The sequence below is a fragment of the Plecotus auritus genome (assembly GCF_963455305.1).
Source record: "Plecotus auritus genome assembly, chromosome: 4".
NCBI classification, from domain to species: Eukaryota; Metazoa; Chordata; class Mammalia; order Chiroptera; family Vespertilionidae; genus Plecotus; species Plecotus auritus.
Window position 1 is genome coordinate 25,911,313 of NC_137775.1, and position 12,185 is coordinate 25,923,497.

Sequence of the window (12,185 nt, forward strand, 5' to 3'; positions counted from 1 at the left end):
TTCAACTGCTGCACTGCTCTAGTTGTTGTTGTTGTTCTGAGCAGACCTTAACGTTGCTAAGAGGGGTGTGGGATGGACTCTGCAGGAAAGGCTGGTCAATGTTCTCCAAGCTGTGACTGGAGGTCATAACCGTGCCCAACGTGCCCCCCTGGGCTCATGTTTGGTACAGTAGCTGGGATGTACTCAGATACTGCCTAAATGTCTGAAGAAGTGGAAGAATTCTCTAATTCAGTCCAATCAAAGCAACCAAATCCATGAGACAGCATAAGCACTGACATAAGAAACAAGTTGGCTACTAGTTTCAGGAATTTTTGAGGTATGTTATCAAGATATTAACTTATTTCCATAATTCCACACCCATAGATTCAGTTGGGCACCATGTTAGGACTGATACCTTAAATTGCCTGGTAGCTCATTTAACCATAACCAGGTCAGGAACCATGAATTTATCAAACAAACAAAAGTACTCCTATTAGCAAAAAAACAAACAAACAAAAAAACCAACACAAAAAAACTTTTCATTCCCTCCTTCAGAATCTATATATTCTTCAGACTCAAATGTACCTAGCTCAGCTTTGTACTTTCCAGTTCACTGAATATTAGAAACACCCAGTATTGGGGGGACAAAAAGTTGTTATGAGGGGCTCCTAGGTAGTTTATACCTTCCAAAGCTTGATCTCCAAAAACAATCATCCAACACGGCTATGAGATTAATGTTTCTAGAATGCAAATCTGGTCATATAATTTCTTTGGATGACTCAATTTTCCTTGGGACCCACTCCAGCCCCCTTAGCATGAGATACCTGCTCTTCATGGTCTCACTGTGGCTTTTCTCACCACGTTAGCGGCACCACCGCTGCTTGTCTAGCCTTAAAACAACTGCTTTCGGTTGCATTTCCCTGAACTCAGTTTTCCTCTCACCATCAGTTGTGTACATGCTGCCACTTGAAGAACCATCTCCCTTCGGCTGGCTGGGTTCCATGAGCCTTATTATCTCCACTTTCCATCAGCTCCTCAGGAAGCCTCCCCAGTGCCTCCCCTGCTGTGGCGCCCATCCAGGGCACTGCGATCAGCAGCGTGCACAGCTGGGATTTAGAGATGGGAAAGAGAAGGGCCAATGGAAGAAGACTCTGCCTTCGGAACTATAGATTCTTCCTCCCATAAATGACATTCTTAACCTCACTGATCGCCTGTCAGAGGTCAGACATGCTTCTCAGGGCCTTTACACGTATGAACTGGTCTAATCTCACAAACCCTATTATCATGCCAATTTTAAGATGAGAAAACTCAGATATACCGAGTAGAATAACTTGTGGAAGCTAGTGAGTGGCAGACTCCATCTGCCCTCTGCCTGGGTGACTTCCCACTTCCAAGTGCCCAAGAAGCATCAGGCCAGAGTCGCCTGCTGATGAGAAATGACTGGTACGGCAAGCAGAGAAGACAGGCAGGGAAAGGCAGGAGGTGACATTGTGTGGAGACAGGGCACCATTCTTCCCTTAGGAACGACAGTTTGTAACTAACTGGGGCTGTATTCATCCAGAAAAACAGCTGAATGCTAACAAGAGAGGAACGAGAATAAAGGGTTTTGTATATGACAAGTGGCTCAAGGAGATGTCTATGTTTGGTGCATGGAGCAGTGGGTACCATCAATGACGCATCATCTGACACTGTAACTATCATAGAAAGAAGCACATTTCCAACATCACCCAGCATTGTTCTTTTCTCAAGTTTAAGGCCTTGGTGTGTCAGTCCTATTTTGGTTTAATCTTCAATGCACAGCAAAACTATTTCAATGTAGAAGACTGGCAGATGGATGAAGGCAGAAAGGATAGTTTATAATTACGAATTAAGGAAATGGAAATCACTCTTCAAATACTGTAAGTTTTTTAAGATAATAAGTACATAAATCCTGAGAAATTAAGGGTAAATAAGAATTTTTAAAGTGTATCTTACATAATAATCTCTAATGAATATAAAATACGGCACATATTTTGTAAAGGGACTTGAATTATAAACTAGACTACAGAATAGCTTTAGGAAAACTGAGGAGTCTACCTTCTTCCATTTTTTTATGCTTATGCATCTCAATGACCAGCTGCTTGTCTGAGAGGCCTCCTCCAACTGCTCTGTGGTAGAGGCGATGACTCCTCAGCTCTTTGCTCCAACCTGAGTCCCCACTGTTATCCTTAAGTCTGCAGAGCACCCTGTCTTAACAGGGGAGCACGTGGCAGAGGTTCATGCCCTTCAGCATTTTCTTTCTCATCACATCTGCTAATTTGTCACCTGTTTCCTTTTTTTTTTCCTTTCCTACTATTCCCTCTTAACTTTGGGCTACTAATAGAGAAACCGGTTCTTATAAAATAGGAACCTTTAAGCTTCAACAAGGATTCTATGAGATTATGAGATATCCAGTAGTGTTTTTGTTTTTAACAAAGCTTCATTCCACAGGAAATTGTGTGATCCAGCATTGTTTTTCACTCCTCCGAAAACAGACGGGGAGGCTTGTGTGTATATGTAATAACAAATATATGAATGAGTAAACACACACACACACACACACACACACACACACACACACACAGAGATGAAGAGCTAGCTGCTCTACATAGCTACTATGAAAGGATAAAGTTGATGGAGTTAATGTACTCTGGAATGGGGTCCCATTTGGTTTCTGTCCCTAGGACCTAGGTGACATGGAGCAAGTCATTTACTCTCTAGAACTGTAGTGTCCACTACAGTATCCCCAGTCACACATGACCATTGAAATTAAATTAGAGTTCTGCTCCTCAGTTGCACTAGGCTCAACAGGACATTGCTCATAAAATGGACACAAATGTAGCAGTAAATTCTCTTTGTAGATCAAATGTACTGGGATAAGCACATTGATCGGAAATTTAGGGGAAATCAAATTTTGAAGTCACCTGATTGCCTTAATAGACGGTAACTAAATTTGATGAGTTAATGCTCAATCCCACTGACTTTTTTATTCTTTAAAATATGAACCCATAATGCATTTTTACAGATGACAAAAATAGATATTAAACTCCATTAGTGGGCTCCACAAGTCTGTTGCGGATGAACATTTTCTTCCTCTTCCTATAACCCTGTGAAACACCAAGTACATCTAATGGACCAATTAGAGTGATAAACCATCACAGCCTGTTCACTGCTATAGCTAAACAAACCGCTCTGAGAACAAGGATAACTGACTGCGAATGAAAATTCTCTCTCTAAATCCTGGACGTAGGAAAAACTGAGCAGCTATCTGCTCAGAGCACCAAAGTCAATGGGAAATCACAAAAGTATGCAAAAGGCTAAGAGGTATATTTGGGGGGAAAAATTCTATTGGGAGGGCAGAGAAAAGGGAAAGCACTACATTCAAATCCTTCATAAAGTAATATATCAGGAGGCAGGCAAAATCATTAACCAGCCAGGAGACCCTCGGCGATCACCAGGACAGGTCAGAGGTCACCAGAAGACAAAGCGGCCTCCCGGAAACAGAAGCAGTGCCGGTGTCATAGCTGTTGGTCTCCCTCGCAGCCCTTTACTTCTCTAATAGATCATGTGGGTGTACCTACTCTGCTTTTTTTCAGATTAAATCCTCTGCACATCATTTCGCTAATAGCAACCATATGGGAAGCAGCTGTAGCTTTTCTCAATTCTAATTTTCATAAGCATTAGAAACATGGACAAAAATAGCCCCGCAGCCTGTCAAAGCCCCTACAGACTGACCTAGTTGGGCGCAGCAGGCAGAGTGCATCTGAGCTGGTTAATCCTGCCCAGCGTGGAGGCTGCAGTGCCCAGGGCCCCGCAGCAGCTTGCAGGGTCTTCACAATGTATGCGGTTATCGCTGAGGGGTCGCTCACACTTGGGCCTTTGAAACCATTTTAGCGTGGGTTGGACTAAACTCCCTACCACCGTCTCCAATTCAATTGCGAAATAGGGAGACTTCTGAAATCACCATTCTCAAAACAACAAAGATTTAAACGAACAAACAACATAAATCCCTAACAATATTAAATTGCAAATGCTAAAATGGGGATAGTATCTGTAACACGTGTGGCCATAAAAAGGTCGGGATCCTTTATTTATTAAAAAAAAAAAAAAAAAAAAGAAGAAGATTAAACACCCCAATAGGAAACAGCAGAAAAATAAATCTGTAATTCAAAAAAGAAAGGAAAATGCTAACAAGCATGTAGAAATATTTAACATCACCAGTAGTCACAGAAATGCCACTTGAAACAATAAACCATCATTTATTTGCCCATAAAACCCACAGAAAACTCAAATAACAGGATATCAATCTTAGCTATTTTAGAAGAATGTTTCAAAAATGCTTCTGACACTAAGTGGAAAGAAAACAGGTTGTAAAACCATAATGTACAATAATACAAGTTTGTAAATACACACAACTTTGTAGAGTTTACAAAGGCCAGAATATATATAAAAAATGACAACATAGCTATAAGTAGATGGTGGGATCACGTCTGATTTAAAGACAACTTTAATCCTTTCTTGCATTTTCTAAATGTCTCAATATTCATTACTTCTCTTATTAGAAAAATGCACATTACATTTAAAATGCTTCAGCAGTCACTCGTAAGAGATGCCTGGGGACTATTTCTGTTCATTTTCTGTGCTCCTGTTGTTAGTGTTGGTAGAAAAGATGCTTGAGGTTGTACCACTAACATGGGCACTCACTTCTTGGGCTAATGTGGGAGCTGAAAGTCCTGGTAAGAGGCATACTTATTCTGGGAAAAAGGTTTCTCAAAAAAACAAAACAAACAAAAAAACACCCTCTCAAAACAGACAAGCCTTAAGATAAAGGGGCAGCTTATACTTTACATACTTTCACATTATGTTCTTATTTAGAAAATTATAACTTATTTCACAAAAGGCAAATTTCTATAACTGATTTCATTTTCAAAATCCCTTTTAAAAGTTTCAAGTAGCTTCTAGATAACATTCCTGTACAAGCTTTTCCCCTTTTGAAAAAAAGACATATGCTAAGTATTAGCTTCTCTCACATTTTCATTCATTTTTTTCACCTCTGAAGATGGTGGTGACACTAACTACTTTGGCTGTCTTTTAAAAAAGATTTTCTTTTTTCCTTTTTTTTTTGTATCATCAAATATAGTGAAAGAAAATATGATTCTACGTTTATTTTATAAATAGTATGTGCTCCCCCACCCCAATTATCCTCTATAATAAAAGGCTAATATGCAAATCAACCAAACAATGGAACGACTGGTCGCTATGATGCGCACTGACCACCGGGGGCAGACACACAACGCAGGAGCTGCCCCCCTGCCAGTCAGTGCACTTCCACAGGGGGAGCTCCACTCAGCCAGAAGCTGGGTTCATGGCTGGTGAGCACAGCGGCGGTGGCGGGAGCCTCTCCCGCCTCCAAGGCAGTCGAACATCCCCCAGTCGGACATCCCGAGACCTCCCGTGCCCTGGGCCTCTAGTCACTAATATAAAATCCTACTTTGCTTATAAAATAGAAAGTAGTGTCTCTTCCTGTCAAGCAACAAGTATGTATTGATTCTTGCTGTGTGCCAGGCACTTCTTAGGTTCTCATGTGCTATGAGAAATAGCTATGAAACATTATAGAAGACACATGCGATACATTTTCACAGGACCTGTGTCAGTCCCTACAAAGGCCATGCTTTTTCCTTCACCACTGCTCTCTTTTTGCAATTTTCTTCAGATTTCTGATTTTAATAGGAACATGTCTCTAGTAGATTCTAATGTCCCTGGTAACATCGAAGAGGTTCCAAATTAAGGCCATTTCTCTACTTTCCAAGAACTTTGTATCTTTTCATGACACTTCAGAATACATCTCCCCACTTGTGGAAAAAAAAATCAATTTATACATTTACTTAAGTCTTGAAAAGCAACTCAGGCACCTTCAACTAGAAAAAGGTCTCTTTTTAAGTTGCTACTAACCAGGGAATGCCTGATTAACATCCGCCCTTTATCCCCAACACTAATAATTCTGTTCTCTTCTTTTCCAATCCTTTCTAAGCGTATAACCTTATTTTACCTCTTTATGCTAATTCCTTTTATTTAGTACTCTAGAATTCCTGGGTAATTATGTAACACTAGAGGCCCAGTGCACGAAATTCGTGCACTCATGGGGGTTCCCTCAGCCCGGCCTGCACCCGCTCGCAGCCTGGGAGCCCTCATGGGATGTCCAACTGACGACTTAGGCAAGCAGACCTAAGCCGTCAGTTGGACATCCTTAGCGCTGCCACGGAGGAGGCAGAGGCTCCCACCACTGCCACTGTGCTCACCAGCTGTAAGCCCGGCTCAGGATTTCTGGCTGAGCGGCACTCCCCCTGTGGGAGCGCACTGACCAGCAGGGGGCAGCTCCAGCATTGAGTGTTTGCGCCCTGATGGTCAGTGCATGTCGTAGCAACCAGTCGTTCCACCATTTGGTTGATTTGCATATTAGCCTTTTATTATATAGGATTGGATTTATTACACTGAGGACCTAGATGATCCTGCAGACCCAGCCCCATGGCATTCTCTTGTTTTCTACCACGGATGGATGTACACGGAGTAGGATGACCAACTTAAAAAAACTGCCAGCACACTGGTACACAAAGGCAGACTAGGAGGGGTGATGGCATCCCACAGAACTTTTTGAGCACCTTATCTACTGTTTTAAGATTATGAGGAAAAGAATAAGCAATGGGAGCAGTGCGCCTGGGGAAGAAGCATCGTCTTCAGAAGCAGGAAAAATTAAAAACACTGAAATAGAAGACCGTGAAGAATTTAAATGATTATTAAGAGGACTATGGATATCAAGAGGAGATGATTTGTGATTAAAGTAACACGGTAATATTTAGTCAAACCTGAAATCTCAGGAATTACACATTTATTTCAGAATAACATGATTTAAAACTAAATATATGCTACCCTCAACTAAGGGGTATTTTTTCCTCTTTTAAATCTTTATTGTTGAAAGTATTAACAGATGTCCCCCTTTTTCCCCCACTGCCCTCCTCTCCCCCCCCCCCCGCCCGCCTCCCTCCTTCCCCCCCAGGCCTTCACTACATAATTGTATCCATGGGTTAAGCCTATATGCATATAGGTTCTTCGGTTAATCTCTTCCTGCACCCACCTCCCCCATCCCTCTGAATTTCATCAGTCTGTTCCATGCTTCTATGTCTCTGGATCTATTTTGCTTATCAGTTTATTTTGTTCATTAGATTCCACATATGAGTGAGATCATGTGATACTTGTCTTTCTCTGACTGGCTTATTTCGCTTAGCATAAAAGGGTGCGTTCTTAACCAAGAGCATAGTTCCCTCTGCCAATATGGTTTCCTAATCTGAAGATTTAAAATCTGTTTTCCATATTCCGGTTGTGAAAAGCTAGTCAGAGTTGCCAAGGCAACAACACAGCCCTTTACAAAAAATGAGAACAGCGAGCTCAGGATACCAAGCTTGTGGAAGCGTTGGCTATGGCACAGAGTCCACAGGCACTTCTGAACTGGAGACAGCCAATTCCACTTCCACAGATAACTGTCCTCATGAGCTGGCACAAGAAAGACTTCGGGAGCTGGTGAAGAGTGAAAAGTCCTTCTATATCTACGTGCAAAGTCACAAATGGTAAAGTGCATGAGTCACGAAGCCTTCAGCAGCCCCATGCTGTAATTGCTAATCCTGTAGTTTTTAAGCTCCGCCTTCAGAACAGAAGTGGCACAAGCAACACGAAGAGCCAAGCAAAGAAAATAACCAGGAAGCTTTTTAAAAATCCCACTTAAAAGCCGCCAGGAAGATTTTCTGAAGCAGCTGGATAAAACTCTGGTAATGTAGGCATGTGGAATAAAACATCCATGGGAAAGCCTTGGTTATTCTTACAACGTTTGTTTTAATACTACAAGTATGCTAAAATAATGATGTTCAGATACCCTATGCCCTCAATTAATTAAACTTTACCTTTGTATGTTGTAAATAGCAAAAAACAGCCAGTTCAACAACAAACAAACAAAAAAACAGGAAAGCCCATGATAGTGCTCTTGCATTATTCCCAAACCTCACCACCATGTGTATAGATCTTCAGTAAGCACCCTCGCTTCTCTATTAATTCCCCCACATCCAAACCACCAAAGGATCTGAGGAGGGATTTTTTAAACCATTATGGAGTTGATTATATTTCAGTGTTATCAAGTATGGCATGAATTGGTTTTTCTTTTGGACACTTATATTTTAACTTTTTAACAGCTACACACACACAAAACGCATCCCTTCCAATATGTAATTTCCAGCATCAGAAGACAACATGATCTTCTGGGGTCCGAGTCTGAATTTATCCTCTCAGGATAAATGGGAGCAAAGACTATTGAAATGCCCCACTTCTCCCCAGACACCCACCTGTGCTGCTTGGAAGGTGAGCTCACCTTGGTGACAAGCATATTCCCATCATCACTGCCTTTAAGGGGCTAGAGTCCCATCTTTTCCAACTACAGGTCTCCCTGACAGGCCAGTGCCTGCAGACCCTCCTCCACCCCTGTGGGCATTCGTCTCACCCTACCCCTAAGTATCCCTCCTTCTTTCTCCCCATGACCACTCCTCCTGATGAAGAAAAACAAGCTGATGCATATTTAATACTGCACAGACTTCTGGCATTACTATAGGACTTTGTGATGTTTTGTACTTTAATAAATTTCTGAAGTCCTAGAATCTGACTCTACCTTCCTATGTCATTTTTGCCATTAATAATGATGCTTCTGTAAATGAAAGGTATTGACTATAAATTCTCAGACTACTGACTGCGTTTTTACAGAAAGAATTTTTTAATAAAAAGGTTTTAAAACTGCAAAAGCCTAACATTTCAACAGATTTCTTTCCTTGTGTTTTGTGTTATGCTGAACAACACAAAATTGCCATTTTAGGTACATAATGGTCAAATATGGCAATTTCACATAGTTTGACTTAATATCTGACCCAATTTATGCCAATAATGTCAAGTGCCAAGACGAGCCGTTTGTGCAAGACAGATGACAACCAGTGAGCCTCTTGTTCCTGGGACAAGGCTTTTATGACTAGTGACCTAGATTTCACACCCGGTGAGGCCCGAACCCAGTCTATTAAATGGCATCACTCAGTTTATCATGACAACTACTTCAGACTATGAGCAGCCATTAGTCACACAACAACACAGATGAAGAAACACAAGCTGATGAGCAAACTGTATATTCCTTGCATAAGGTTGCATCACCAACAAGCAAGGACCAGAGCTGAGAATAAAACAAATAATAAAAGTCGAGATTTAATATCTCTCTCCTCTCTTAATTTTATTTTCAAAATCAATTTTATAACCCATCCTTTTAGTGGGTCAGAGTGAATGGAAAGCCTAGATTTAAATACTGAAATGAACCTAAAAGCAAATGCATTAAAGTGATGCTCCTGTAATCTTCCCCACAAGAGTGGCTGACTCCGTTTGGCTTCACATCTGATCTGAAAGAATGGCTTTAATGGAAAACAGCAGAATACTCATATTCTAAGTGCATTCATTTTGTACAATAAATAATCACCACTGAGAACTTCTATATTATTTACCATTTATATTCTCAACATTTAACTAAGTTGCTAGGAAAATTGGAAAATAACAACAATAACAAAAAAACATCTTCTTCTGTCCTGCTCCCTTACCCATGAGCTTCTATTCCATAGGAGATGATTAGGATATATAAACAAAGAGCTGTAATGCAAGACATTGTGAATTTATAAACTACTGGCAGTAAATATAACACATATACAATAATTTATTTTAGTCTTTGGATTCAGTAATATGAAACATAGTATTGCACCCAGTGTCTTTACATAACTTTTAAGCATTCTTGAATTTGAAACTTATATTCATCCATCTTGCTGGCCCCATCCAATCTACTAATGAAGGAAGAAAAATGCGAAAGTTTCTTTCAAATAAGCATGGTTTGTTGCAAATTAGTACATAAGATTTAAAAATATGTACAACCTTTGCTCTACTAGTTCCCTTTCTTTGAGAGTTTGAGAAAAGGCATTTACACTTCTCTTTTGTCTGAGTTTTTATGTGAAAAATAGAGGATTCATTCTGATTACTCAGTTATATCAGTAGGGTTGTAAAGATATAAGATGAATAATGTATGTAACTCATTTCCAAATTATAATAGGTACTATCTCCATACAAGAAGTATATAATATAATACAGCAAAATTTAATAAAAATAAAATTATACATCTTAATCTGGTTAGATGAACCCAAGAAATTTTTCTGAAAATCAAAAGAGTTATAGAGGAAATGTCAAATGATGTTTTCATTTAAAATATTCTCAGATAAGAGCAAAGGCAGTAGATTACAGTAGCAAACAAATTACTTCACATCTGTTTACTTGAAAGGAAGAAATGCCACTGAACAAAAATTGTGTGCATACATTTACACATTTTTTTATGTAAAATTCATGGATCTTATGTTCTAGAATAAAACATTCTGTTAAAGATTGAAAAAAGCCTTTTGAATAAATTCATACAAAGTGTAACTCTATTATGCTTAGTGTTAAGAAGTATCCTGAGTACATATGTCTTCAACTTCTATTTATTTATTTATTTATTTATTTATTTATTTATTTATTTATTATTTTTATTGATTTCAGAGAGAGGAAGGGAGAGGGAGAGAGAAATAGAAATATCAATGATGGGAGAGAATCAGTGATCGGCTACCTCCTGCACACCCCACACTGGGATGAGCCTGCAACCCATGACCTCCTGGTTCATAGGTTGATGCTCAACCACTGAGCTACACCAGCTGGGCTGTCTTCAACTTTTAAAAATAAATATTTGAATAAGGGAGACCAAGGAACTTTCTGTCAGTAAAATCATCACCCTTAAAAGTCAAAATAATTACCTCAATAAAGTTTTGCAAAGTTATTTCTATGAAACATATTCCAAATCTATACTGAGAGCATATCTTTCTCCTCATGATTCAATTAGTTTTCAAAACTCTGAAAGCTATGAGATGAGTGCTTTGCTGCATAAGCGTGCTGGTCCCCATCCTCCCTTTAAGTCTAAGAACGCCATCAGACTCTATCAGCTAGCATTCCACAGCATTTTACAGGGAGGCAGCATAAGTTGAAACCCAGCTCTACTACTGCGAGGCTATTATTTAGCCTTCGAGCCTCAGATTCCCCATCTATAACAGGGGAATGGGGATGGGAGTGGTACAACCTACCTACCTCTCAGGTTATAACTAATGCAAATCTTTCCAGTTTTTAATATCTTACCATTTTTAATTTGTAAGATATAAAACCACTTCTCTTGACATGTGGATTGCTTGGAGAGAGCCTGTCTTTGCACACCAGGCAATCAGCATTTGCTGGGCTGAGCTGGTGGTAGAAGGGAGCGTGCTGAGGTGGTGCCTCTGTTTTGCAGCCTACCTCCAAACAGACTGTCACTCAGGCAACAGGAGAGGGCGACATGGGGATCTGCACAAGAAAGGCTGCATTCACTGGGGGTGATATGCAGTCTCGAATTAGAATTCTGACAGATTTAGTAACAGATTTGGTGGCAGCTGTAGTATTTTTTATTGTAAAAGTTGACACATTTTACTTACATTGTCCTTTGGGTAAGGCATATGATTTTCTGGGGAGAAATCTCTGACTAAGCATGGTAGAAGTATTTGCACAGAAAATCCCATTGCTAAAAGTATCCTATGGTTGCACAACAGAGTGACTATACTAATGCCACTGAATTACATACAATTGAAATGGTTAAGATGGGAAATTTTGTTACGTGTATTTTACCACAATTTAAAAAACTCTTCAAGAGTCACTATCCTCTTTCTCTGGTAGTTTCATGGATACCAAGGGGCTACAACTAATTTAAAGAGTCCCTTTATTATTGAGTCACGGTTAATGAGATAAAAGTTATATCAACAGGAGACAGACAAAATACAAAAAAACTGGTGAATTAAGAAATAAATTGTTGCCCTAGTCCAGTGGTTGGCAAACTCATTAGTCAACAGAGCCAAATATCAACAGCACACGATTGAAATTTCTTTTGAGAGCCGAAAACCGACTTCTGCGCATGGGCCACGAAGTTTCAATTGCACTGTACATGCGTGCCCGCACGTGGTATTTTGTGGAAGAGCCACACTCCAGGGGCCAAAGAGCCGCATGTGGCTCGTGAGCCGCAGTTT

General features: G+C 40.0%; 1 protein-coding gene across 14 annotated transcripts in view; it reads right to left on the reverse strand.

Moving 5' to 3' along the window:
- MAP7 (microtubule associated protein 7) overlaps positions 1-12,185 on the reverse strand; it is a gene marked incomplete at its 3' end in the record, with an annotated part of 149,354 nt that overhangs the window by 92,204 nt on the left and 44,965 nt on the right. The window lies entirely within an intron of this gene.